Source organism: Eretmochelys imbricata, chromosome 6 (assembly GCF_965152235.1).
Source record: "Eretmochelys imbricata isolate rEreImb1 chromosome 6, rEreImb1.hap1, whole genome shotgun sequence".
NCBI classification, from domain to species: Eukaryota; Metazoa; Chordata; order Testudines; family Cheloniidae; genus Eretmochelys; species Eretmochelys imbricata.
In genome coordinates, this window is record NC_135577.1 from 14,868,104 (window position 1) to 14,877,855 (window position 9,752).

The 9,752-nt window shown below is 45.8% G+C and overlaps 1 pseudogene; it reads right to left on the reverse strand.

Annotated features, from left to right (window-relative positions):
- Positions 1-3,778: 3,778 nt before the first annotated feature.
- LOC144266473 (up-regulator of cell proliferation pseudogene) lies at positions 3,779-9,054 on the reverse strand (annotated as a pseudogene).
- Positions 9,055-9,752: the final 698 nt, after the last annotated feature.

A 9,752-nucleotide genomic window follows, 5' to 3' on the forward strand; every position in this document is an offset into this window, starting at 1 on the left:
CAGTGGAGATTTTTAAGAGTAGGTTAGACAAACACCTGTCCGGGATGATATAGATGATGCTTAGTCATGCCATGAGTGCAGGGGACTGGATTAGATCAGCGGTTCTCAGCTGGGGGTCAGTGAGCCCTTTCAGGAGGGCCGCGGAGCCCCACGGCTGAAACCTGGAGCCCCATTGCTGAAGCCTGTGGCCCCTCCCTTCCCCCTAAGCCATGAGTGGTGGGGGTCTGAAGCCAGTGGGCCCCCTGCCCTAGTTAGGAGCAGCGCGGGGCTGAAGCCAGCAGTGCCCTCCCCATCCCCCCCAAGCCGGGAGTGGCGCAGCCAGAAGCTAGGTGGGGCTGAAGCCGGCAGGGTCCCCACATCCCCTCCAAGCCAGGAGCAACACAGTGCTAGAGCCGGCAAACCTCCCCTCCCCCACAAGCCAGGAGTCCCAATGCCTTGCCCCTGAAGCTGGGCATTGCACTGGAAGCCCCCCTGCCTGCATACAGCCCATAGCTACTCCCTGCCTGCACCCTGAGCTACCCCCTGCCCATACACATCCCTTAGCTATCCCCTCCCTGTACCCTGAGCTACTCCTCTCATTTCACACAGCCCCGAACTAACCCCCTGCCCGCACCCTGAGCGGTTTTCAAACTTTTTGAACTGAGTCCCCCCTTTCAGTTATATTTTTGGTTGCATCCCCCCAGAGCCCAGACAAGCTGGGTGACCTCCTGAGTGAGTCAGGGGGTGGAGATGGCACATCCTCCCTGGACCCTGCTGTGTGGAGCTGGGATAAGCCATGCCAGGCCTTCCTTACCCCCCCCACCAAAAAAAAAAAAAGAGTAAAACTATGCCTATGCCCAAGTGTGTCCCCCTGGCCTGGTACCCACGCTTCCCCCCTGCCTGGCCCTGTTGTTTTTATAGGATGTTTTTATAAGGGCGTCAGCAGGAAAAAGGTTGAGAACCCCTGGATTTTATGATCTCTCAAGGTCCCTTCCAGTCCTATGATTCTATGTGGAAAGGAGCAATTGAAACCGGGTGACATGGGCAAATCCACTGAGCAGCTGGGCTGACAGATAGAGTACGGCAACTGCATGGCATGTGGCAATGAAGAGAAGAGATTCCCCCGTAGGACAGTAGACGGAGCCACTGCCCAATCCAGCTACACTCACAGCCCCACTGTCGATAAGGGACACAGAGAGGGAGTGTCATGAGTTGGGGTCACTGCAGAGAGTTTGGGCCATCAGTGTTGTTACTGGGGATTTCTAACCCTACATATTTCAGTCTGTTTGTGTGTGTGTGTGTATAGTTATCTATTTCCCCTGTAACTGTGGAAACAGTCTTTGGGTTGGGGTTTAACTGCTTCACTGGGGGGGTTGCTCCGTTGACTCCAGATCTGGCCCTGCCTATCCCACCACAGCGGTTACTAACTTATGCCACATTGGGTCTCCACCCCCCGCCCCCGCAGTGAGAGCTCAGGGCTCCATGAAATTTTCTCACTGTTTAAGTGAGAAAACAAAGCCCATTTTTCATGAGGTCAGTCATTCTTATCAGTATCAGGCCTCTCAGAAGGGCTCATTTAAATGTTAAGGGGTCCTGTATCGCTTGGGATCTTGGGTTTGTACTTTGGAAGCATCACATCTCCTGAAATGTTTGCTGACCTCACCCACCATCCTTCCTCTCAGGGCTAAATAAAACAAAAAGTTTCAAGGCAACATTTCAAAATAAATAAGCCACCACAACAAAGTCTGTTCCCAAGTTTATTTTGTTTAACTGTAAATGGTTTTCCGTTGCTTCTTATGCGTGATTACATTAAAACAAGAATACTAATTTCTTAATGCACAATAGGGAGAGTAAATGACAGTCATACTCTAAATATAGCAGTTTAATTGTCCTCAACGGATTCTTATTTGGGGGGGAGAGACTCAGTTTAAACACTCAACATACATGCCAATCATTTATCTGTGTTTACAGTCTATTCTAAAGTAATTACTTCCTACTATGTAATACTCAGGTCCTGAATCTGCCCTTGTGTTGAATAAAGAAAGTTTGACTGATGTAACTTGGGCTATGCCTACACTGTCAGATGTACAGCGCCAGGAGTTGCAGTGCCCCTCAGAGAGCGCGGCAGGGAAAGCTCTGCTGTGTGTTCACAATGCCAGCACAACGGCAGCTCTTGCAACGGCCACAGAGAGCAGTGCATTGTGGTAGCTATCCCAGCATGCAAGTGGCTGCAACGTGTTTTTCAAATGGGGTGGGGTTGGGTGGAGTGTGACAGGGAGTGTGTTGTGTGTATGTGTGGGGAGAGAGAGTGGGCTTTGGGGGGGCTGAGAGCATGTCAGCATGCTGTCTTGTAAGTTCAGACAGCAGCAGACTCCCCTCCTCCTGCCTCTCAATCAGCATTCCACAGTAGTGGTTTGCTTTGTCCCGGAGCAGATAAGCCTGCCAGCTTTCAGAAACAGAGCTTTGAAAGGACATATCCGCATTCCTACAGCCAATTCCAAACAATGACAAGAGTGGCCACTTGACTTAAGCGGATTAGAGGACGTTTCCGGAGGCCGATCAGAGCACAGTAATGCAACACCTCGTTCACACTGAAGCCGGGGCTTTTCAGCCGAGACGCACCAAGCATTATGCTTCTGGTGGAGGTGGATTAGCAGGGGCACTCCTGCTGCAGAGTCCAGGCGCTCTACGTGCCTTGCCAGTGTGGATGGCTCGCGAGTTAAGGTGCCCGGGGCTGCTTTAATGCACTCTAACTCACAAGTGTAGCCAAGTCCTTAGTGATTTTCAGCTATTAGGCTGGGCAGAAATGCTGTCCTGCCACAAGTAATTGTCAGCTCTTTTGAGCACTTAAAATAACAAAAGGCCCTATCTTCTGAACAGTGGGGAGGAACAGGTTAAACCCGACCAGGGACCCTTAGGAAGAGTTCACTCCTCCTGGCAGAGATACCTCTCCTCACCCCTCTTACGTTCACAGGAGTCAGGCATTCCAGCACCTGGCTTAATGAGTCCTTTCAGCTGAGGGTGACCCCTCATTTGAGACAGGTTAAGCACAGTTCTGCTCCCCATGCAACAACACTGACAACAACATTTCACTACCCCTTCATTCAGTACTAAAGTGATCTGTAACCCAACACAAGTCAATATTGAGCACTGTGAGCAACACCTCTATATCTGCTCGATATCTAGGCAGAGTAGGTGAGTTCATGTAAATACAATTTCCTCCTAAAGTCTCTCCCGCTAACAGCTAGCTGTCATGGGAGAACTGATTCGGACCCTGTTTACATAGTTATGTTAGGAAGAAGCTTCTCCTCTAAACATGTTTCTATACAATTTCCATTAGATGGTTTCTTGCACCTCCCACTGAGACATCTTGTAATGGCCACTGTCAGAGACAGGTTGGATCACTGGTTTGATCCAGTACAGCAGGGAGATGAGATACAGAGCTAGATGGCCTGTAGGTCTGATCCAATACAGCAAGGATGTGGGATTCTAGGCTATATGGGTGATTGGTCTGATCCAGTACTGCAGAGAGGTGGGGTTACCAGGCTAGATGGGCTGTTATTCTGGTTCAGCAAGGACACAGGGATACATGGACTATCAGTTTGCTTTGGTATGGCTGTTCCTGTGCAGCAACCTTGCACTAACTGGAAGATGTGACCTGCAATTGATTTTTTTTTAGTTTTCAATTTAAAAAACGGTACAGGCTGTCCGATTTGTTCATATTCCATTTTTTTTAAAAAAATTAAGGGTTTTGTTTTGTTGAAGTGTATCCTATTTAAAGAGACTCTTGGCATGTCTATTATTTCATGTAAAACGCTTCCTTTAGGCTCTTCAGCGCCTGCTCTTTCGTTATATTTTTCCAGTCTCCTGGAAGATCTGCTGTTTTAGCACCATACGTTCTAGCTAACTGGTCATTGAATGATTTGAAAACAAATTTCCAGTAATCAGAAGCATCAATACTGGGATCAGGCTGAATGCGCCAGTCTGGGTAGTAATGGCAGTAATCTTTGAAGGGATGAAATTTCCCATCTGTGGCTGCAGTTAGGAATTCACGATTGGAAACCACATCAGAGGAGCATATGGAATGCTCAAGCTTTTGTGAATCACAATCCCTGAAGTTCCCTAACACTTTGGGTAGATAGACTGATACAAAATGCTCTTTATGGTCAGTGCCTCCTGCTTCACAGGGGGCTTCACAGAATGGACACTGCTTCCCACAACCAAACACTCTCTTGAAGATCTCATCCTGGGGTTTCACTGGCAGGCTGGAGAGTTTGGTCTCAAGTTCCAAATGATTAAACTGGGTTAAGATTTGTTGTTCCAGCTCCAGAAGGAAGATTTCAATGTTACCAGAAAGCTGCTCAATTTTTGCTGTGTTTTTAAACTGTACTCCAACTAAGCTATTGCTGGAAATGGCCAGGTCTGCTGCAGCTCTTTGCAAAAGCTGTCTAAAAAGGCAGAAACTGTGTTATTGTTTTTATTTATGGAGTTTTTCAGAACTCCCTTGATTTTATTTATTATTCTGGATAGAATCCCTTTCTCCAAATCTCTCAAACTTGCCTTCCCTCCATAGTGGTCTATCAGACATCTCTGTATCCAGGATTTGACAAACTCTTCATAGTTACTTATGTATTTCACATAGTTGTCAAAGTTCATCCTCTTCCAGCAGCTTCTTTAGCAAAAAGAACTGAAAGAAGCTTCGGCTGGCGTATTCAAGGGCCTGTTCACTGCTGAGAAAATTGTCAACTATTTCTAGTCCGAGCCTTTTGTTGACATAACCCACCAGGGCAGGTTTGAGACACTGATCAAAGAAATTCCTCGCCCTCGTTTGGTTTTCATTCTTTTCCAAATAGAGATCAGTAAATATGGAGAAATAATGAGGTTTCAGCTTCTCCAGACGTTGCTGAGGATCGTTTTCTTTGATAAAATCTTCATGCATCTTCTGAAATGCCCAAGCTGCTTCCCCCAAACATGAAGCTTCAGGTCAACTTCAAACAAAGGAGAAGTGTGAAGTTTCTCAATCTCCTCCTCTTTTAACCTCTCATTAACCATATGCAGCAGTTCTCCACAATAGGTTTCATCATAGTCTGTTTTGGATTTAACTTTTTCTTCAATGTATTTCTTGCATTCAGTCATTAAAGATAGAGCAAGCTCTTCAGTTTTACAGTAACATTCCTGTGAGAAGTATTCTACAACTGCTCTGGTCCATTTTAGGTTTAAGTATTCCTTCTTCATTGGGAAAGACTTCATTCTATAATCCAGCAGGCTTTTTGCATGTTGCAGTATCTGTCTGACAGCACCCCCTCTGTGCTTCAGATCCTTTCTCAGCTGGAGATCCATATCTTGAACAACTTGACATTTCTGTAAAGTACAGAGCGTTAACTCTGACAAGGTTTCTCGCCACATCGTTTCAAATTCTTTTTTCAGTTGCTCATAGTCTAGTTTATCTTCTCTGTTTCGGCATTCAGCCAAGAGTCTGGCAACTTCCCCTTCAATTTTCTGCTTGTACCCAGAATGGATATTGTCTGTCTTGTGCTGTCCTCTTCGTATTCAAATTGCTTCCTCACAGTTACTGGTTGAATAATTTTCAAGTTCTCTTTTGAGGCTATTTGTGCTCCTTTTGAAATCTTCTCTGTACTTTTCTATCAGGTTCAAATTTGGAGCTTCACCTTTAAAATACTGTTCTAAGTTATTCAAGAGCTTCTGTTCTCCCTGCTGTAGTTTCCCTTGTGCTTCCATTTTTAAGCTGTGAAAGAGATCACCCTCTAGTGTCTCTGGCAGCTGATTCTGGATAAAAGTTTCTTTTTCAGATATCCAGAGATACATCTCCTTGCGAAAACCCCATTCCCATTCAGAATATTCACAGACAGCAGGTTATAGGCTTCAGCTACAAGGCTGTTTCTAAAGCTAAAGATGAAGTTCTCATGTTTCACTGACTTCCACAAGCTCTTCAACCATACAATAAAAACAGGAATATCCTTTCCAGCTCTTTTCCGTGAACGGTTCTCTATGAATTCAAACAGGTATTTCTTTAGCTCACACACACTTACTGTATCCAGTGTTTACGGGAGCCATGGGAGGGACTTCATGCCACAAGCCAGGCATGTACCAATTGTGTTTTTCTGGGTCATACTCCATAATATCAGAAAATGTCATTTCCCTGCTTTGCTTTTCCATCCTTGCTGCAGCTTTGGTCATTTCATTCAGCTGCTCCAGGAGGTGTTTCCTGTCCCTCATATTTTGAGCATGAGCAGACACATCACTGACGTTCTGGTGCACAAACTGGCAGTTTGGCTGTTCTCTGTTCTGAGAAATGTATGGACCACAATTTGCAGAACATCCTTCATTTATGTGGCATTCTCCATGGCCATGTTAACAATGGTGACGTCACTCAGTCCAATCACCAGGGTGGCCAGCTCATTGTCATGTTGATAACTGTCTTCCAGTGCTGTTAGTTCAGGGGCCTTCAGACCTTCAGTGTCTATCACCAGGATGAAATCACAGCCAAGCAGCTCCTGAACAGCTTCTGTAACTTTAATGAGCGTCATGAAGGCTCCTCGCGCAATTCGACCGCTACTCACTGCAAACTGCAGGCCGAACATGGTGTTGAGAAGGATGGATTTCCCAGTGCTCTGCACTCTCAGCACTGTTATAACCACCATTCTGGAACTATCCCCTAGTCTGATATGGAGATGAGTTAGAACCTCTACTACCCAGTTCATGGGGATGTTGGAGGCATCTCCATCGATCAGCTCCACAGGAAACCCTTCCAGCATCAGGTCAGCTGCTATGCATGGGAGATGGGTGAAATGTCTTTGGCTTTCTTCCATTTTCCCTTCTTTAACCATTGAGCATTCAGCTTCATAGAACTGCCCCAACTCACGCATGAAATGCTCCACCCCCAAGGAACTATCAGATATTAATTTATCTAATTCCTCCAGCTGTTTTTGGTCCACTCCTGGAGTTTCACATTTCTCTTTATAGTCCGCCCGCATTTGGGAAAGATTCGCCCTCGCAATATTATCCAGGCTAAATTTCATCCATTTCAGAAAGTAAGGTTTCTCCACTGGTTTCAGCTGTACTATTCCATTGATAAACTTAGTCAAACCATTAGTACGGTCACACTGATTCTGCTGTCTGCGTATCTCTAACCATTTCTGTTTCAGCTCAGATTTATAGTTTTCAGTGGCCATGACCCCTTGCCTTTTCATTCGGCACATCTCTTTTTCCACTTTAGCCAAGTTTTTCCATAGGTCTCCTTGCAGGCTCAGCATTTCCCTTTTGTATTTTGCCCCATCTCTTATTTCTGCAGTGATTTCTTCAGTATATTTGCTCGCACATTGACATGCCTGACAGTCCTCATCCACCAGTATTCCTAGGTCAGGTGCCGTCACAGCCATGGCTTCCAAACTCACTGTCTTCGGAGATGAATTCACTATGGTTCCTATGGTGGACTGCACCTTTTTCACAAATCCTGCATTATTCATGGTACGATCTTTTACCAGTAGCTGTGATTTGCTCAGCTTCAACACTGAGGACAGCTTATTAAGGAATCCCAGAGTTTCTTTGGGTTTCTTATTCTTGCAGTTGAGGATGAAGTAATATTTAGAGCTGGATTCTTTCCAAGATGATATCAGTGCCTATTCTCTCTCACTGATGCTCTCGGTAACTATGAACACTGCGGAGGAGACCTCTCTTAAAAAGCTAAACTGTAGCCAGTAGGACTCAATGTCTCCACGCAGATTTGTAACTGCAATGGGTTCTGAGAAAAGATCAGAATTTTCCGTCCCCCCAAGGGAAATACCAGGAAATCTCAACCAGCCCATCTGCAATTTTCTGAAGGAAGTTCCCAGACTCCATGTCCCGCACTGATAAAGAAATCGTGGTGCTGCTGGGAGGGGCTGAGAACCTCATTGAGGAGTTGGGACTTGGAGAAGCTGTAGCTCCCCATCCACACAAAAGAAATGGTTGGCATTGACGTGAGCATCAAGCTCTCCTCTCTGAACCCTCTGCTCTCTGCCAGGGAGTGCGGCCTCCACTTCCGCACAATGTCCCTCATGGCCCACAGTATTAGGGTGCACTTGGGGGTTTCAAGGGTGAGTAGCAGCAGAGGAAGGGCAAACTGGCACATGGACATTTTGGACAGGATCTCCTGCTGTAGGAAACTGTCTGAGCAAAGCAGAACAGCACAGAGAACATCAAGAGGTTGCATAGAAATTTTCATCTCAGTGTCACTAAAACAGAAAGTGCCATCAATATGCAGCTTCTCCTCATAGTCACCCATTTCTTCTGCAGGAGCCTTGTGCCCAATGCTTGTATTTCTGGCCGTCCCATTCAGAGCCATGACCTTCCTCAGGAAATGCCAAGGTAAATCACCTAATGCCTCTGGAATCTTGTTCTTGATGCTTTCTGGGCAGATCTCCAGGACATCCCTCAGCCTGATCTTGATGCTTCTGTGCTTCTCCAGGTTTAATCTGGACAGAACATCTTGAAATGCTTTACTTCTTTCTGCAGAAGGAAGTTAAAACAAACCAAAATTTCAGAGTAGAAAATGGTGACTTTATATACAGTTTACTCATTCCATAGTCATCCTGATGTTTGTAATTTAAAGAAAAGCAGTACCCAGTAAGTAACAGATGACTTATACATCCTGGGTTCAATTCTTCTCTTACTTATATTGATAGAACAAAAATGAAGCCAATGGGATTACTTCCATACAAATAAAACATAGTTCTGGCCCACTTTGAACTCCGCTAATGCGAGGTTGGTTTGCATTTTTTGATCCCAATCCTTATCCTCAGTGCAGTGCAAAGTCCACTTTAAAATGGCTTAAGTGGCCAACTGAGAATTTCCTAGAAAATCTTCCTGTATAACCAGATCTATGACATCGCAGCTCACAGCTACTGGAGGAGGGGGCATAGACTCAGGACCCTGTCTCTGTGGTGATCCCAGAAGCTGGAATGATCCCTTGGCTGCTCTAAGCTGCTGCTCGGGATCAGACTGGTGCCTGGCAGTCTGAGGATCAGGTGGCTGTGATGGTAGCCTTCACCCCTCACCCTGAGCTGTGCTGGGCATCAATGGCTCATCCGGAGGATTTGACCCTTTATTTCCCTTTCAGCAGTCACTGCAGATTACGCCTTCTGGGAAGACTCATTTTTGATTTTCTTCATATCTTCCTCCCTCTCTTTGCTGGGACATGTCTTTTACAGGTGTAGCTAACAGCACTGTGGCTTTGCTTACCTCCCAGCGACTAAATCAGTCCCTTCACTCACGCTACTTCCTCTGTCCTTTTGGGGAGCTGTGAGTACTGTCATTACTTACAAAGCAAATTTACCCACACTGCAACAGAGGGAGCTAATGCTAAGACACCTCCAGGCAAGTCCTGGTACGGTAATGTCTCCAGTGCAGTGTTAGGGTATTTGGACCTGAGAAACGATTAATCCATTTATTATGTGTTACAGAGACATTATTAAGGTCACAAGAGCAAACTATTGCACTGCACAGGAAAGATAGGATAGGGCTAGTGACCCAAATTTCGGGGTCATTTGAGCAAGGAGTTCCCTAGACACAGCTCGTCAAAAACACAGCATTTTGCAAAATCAGCAGTCTTATAATGGAGGGGATTGTGCACCACACAGCTCAACATCCCCTACTTGATCTCAGTCACTCAGCATTTATTTCAGCCAGTGTGTGGCACTCACTGCCCGTTTGAGGAAGCAATACTGAAAACATCTATTAAAGGAAACCTTTGGCTTTCTAGAACACTGCATGCA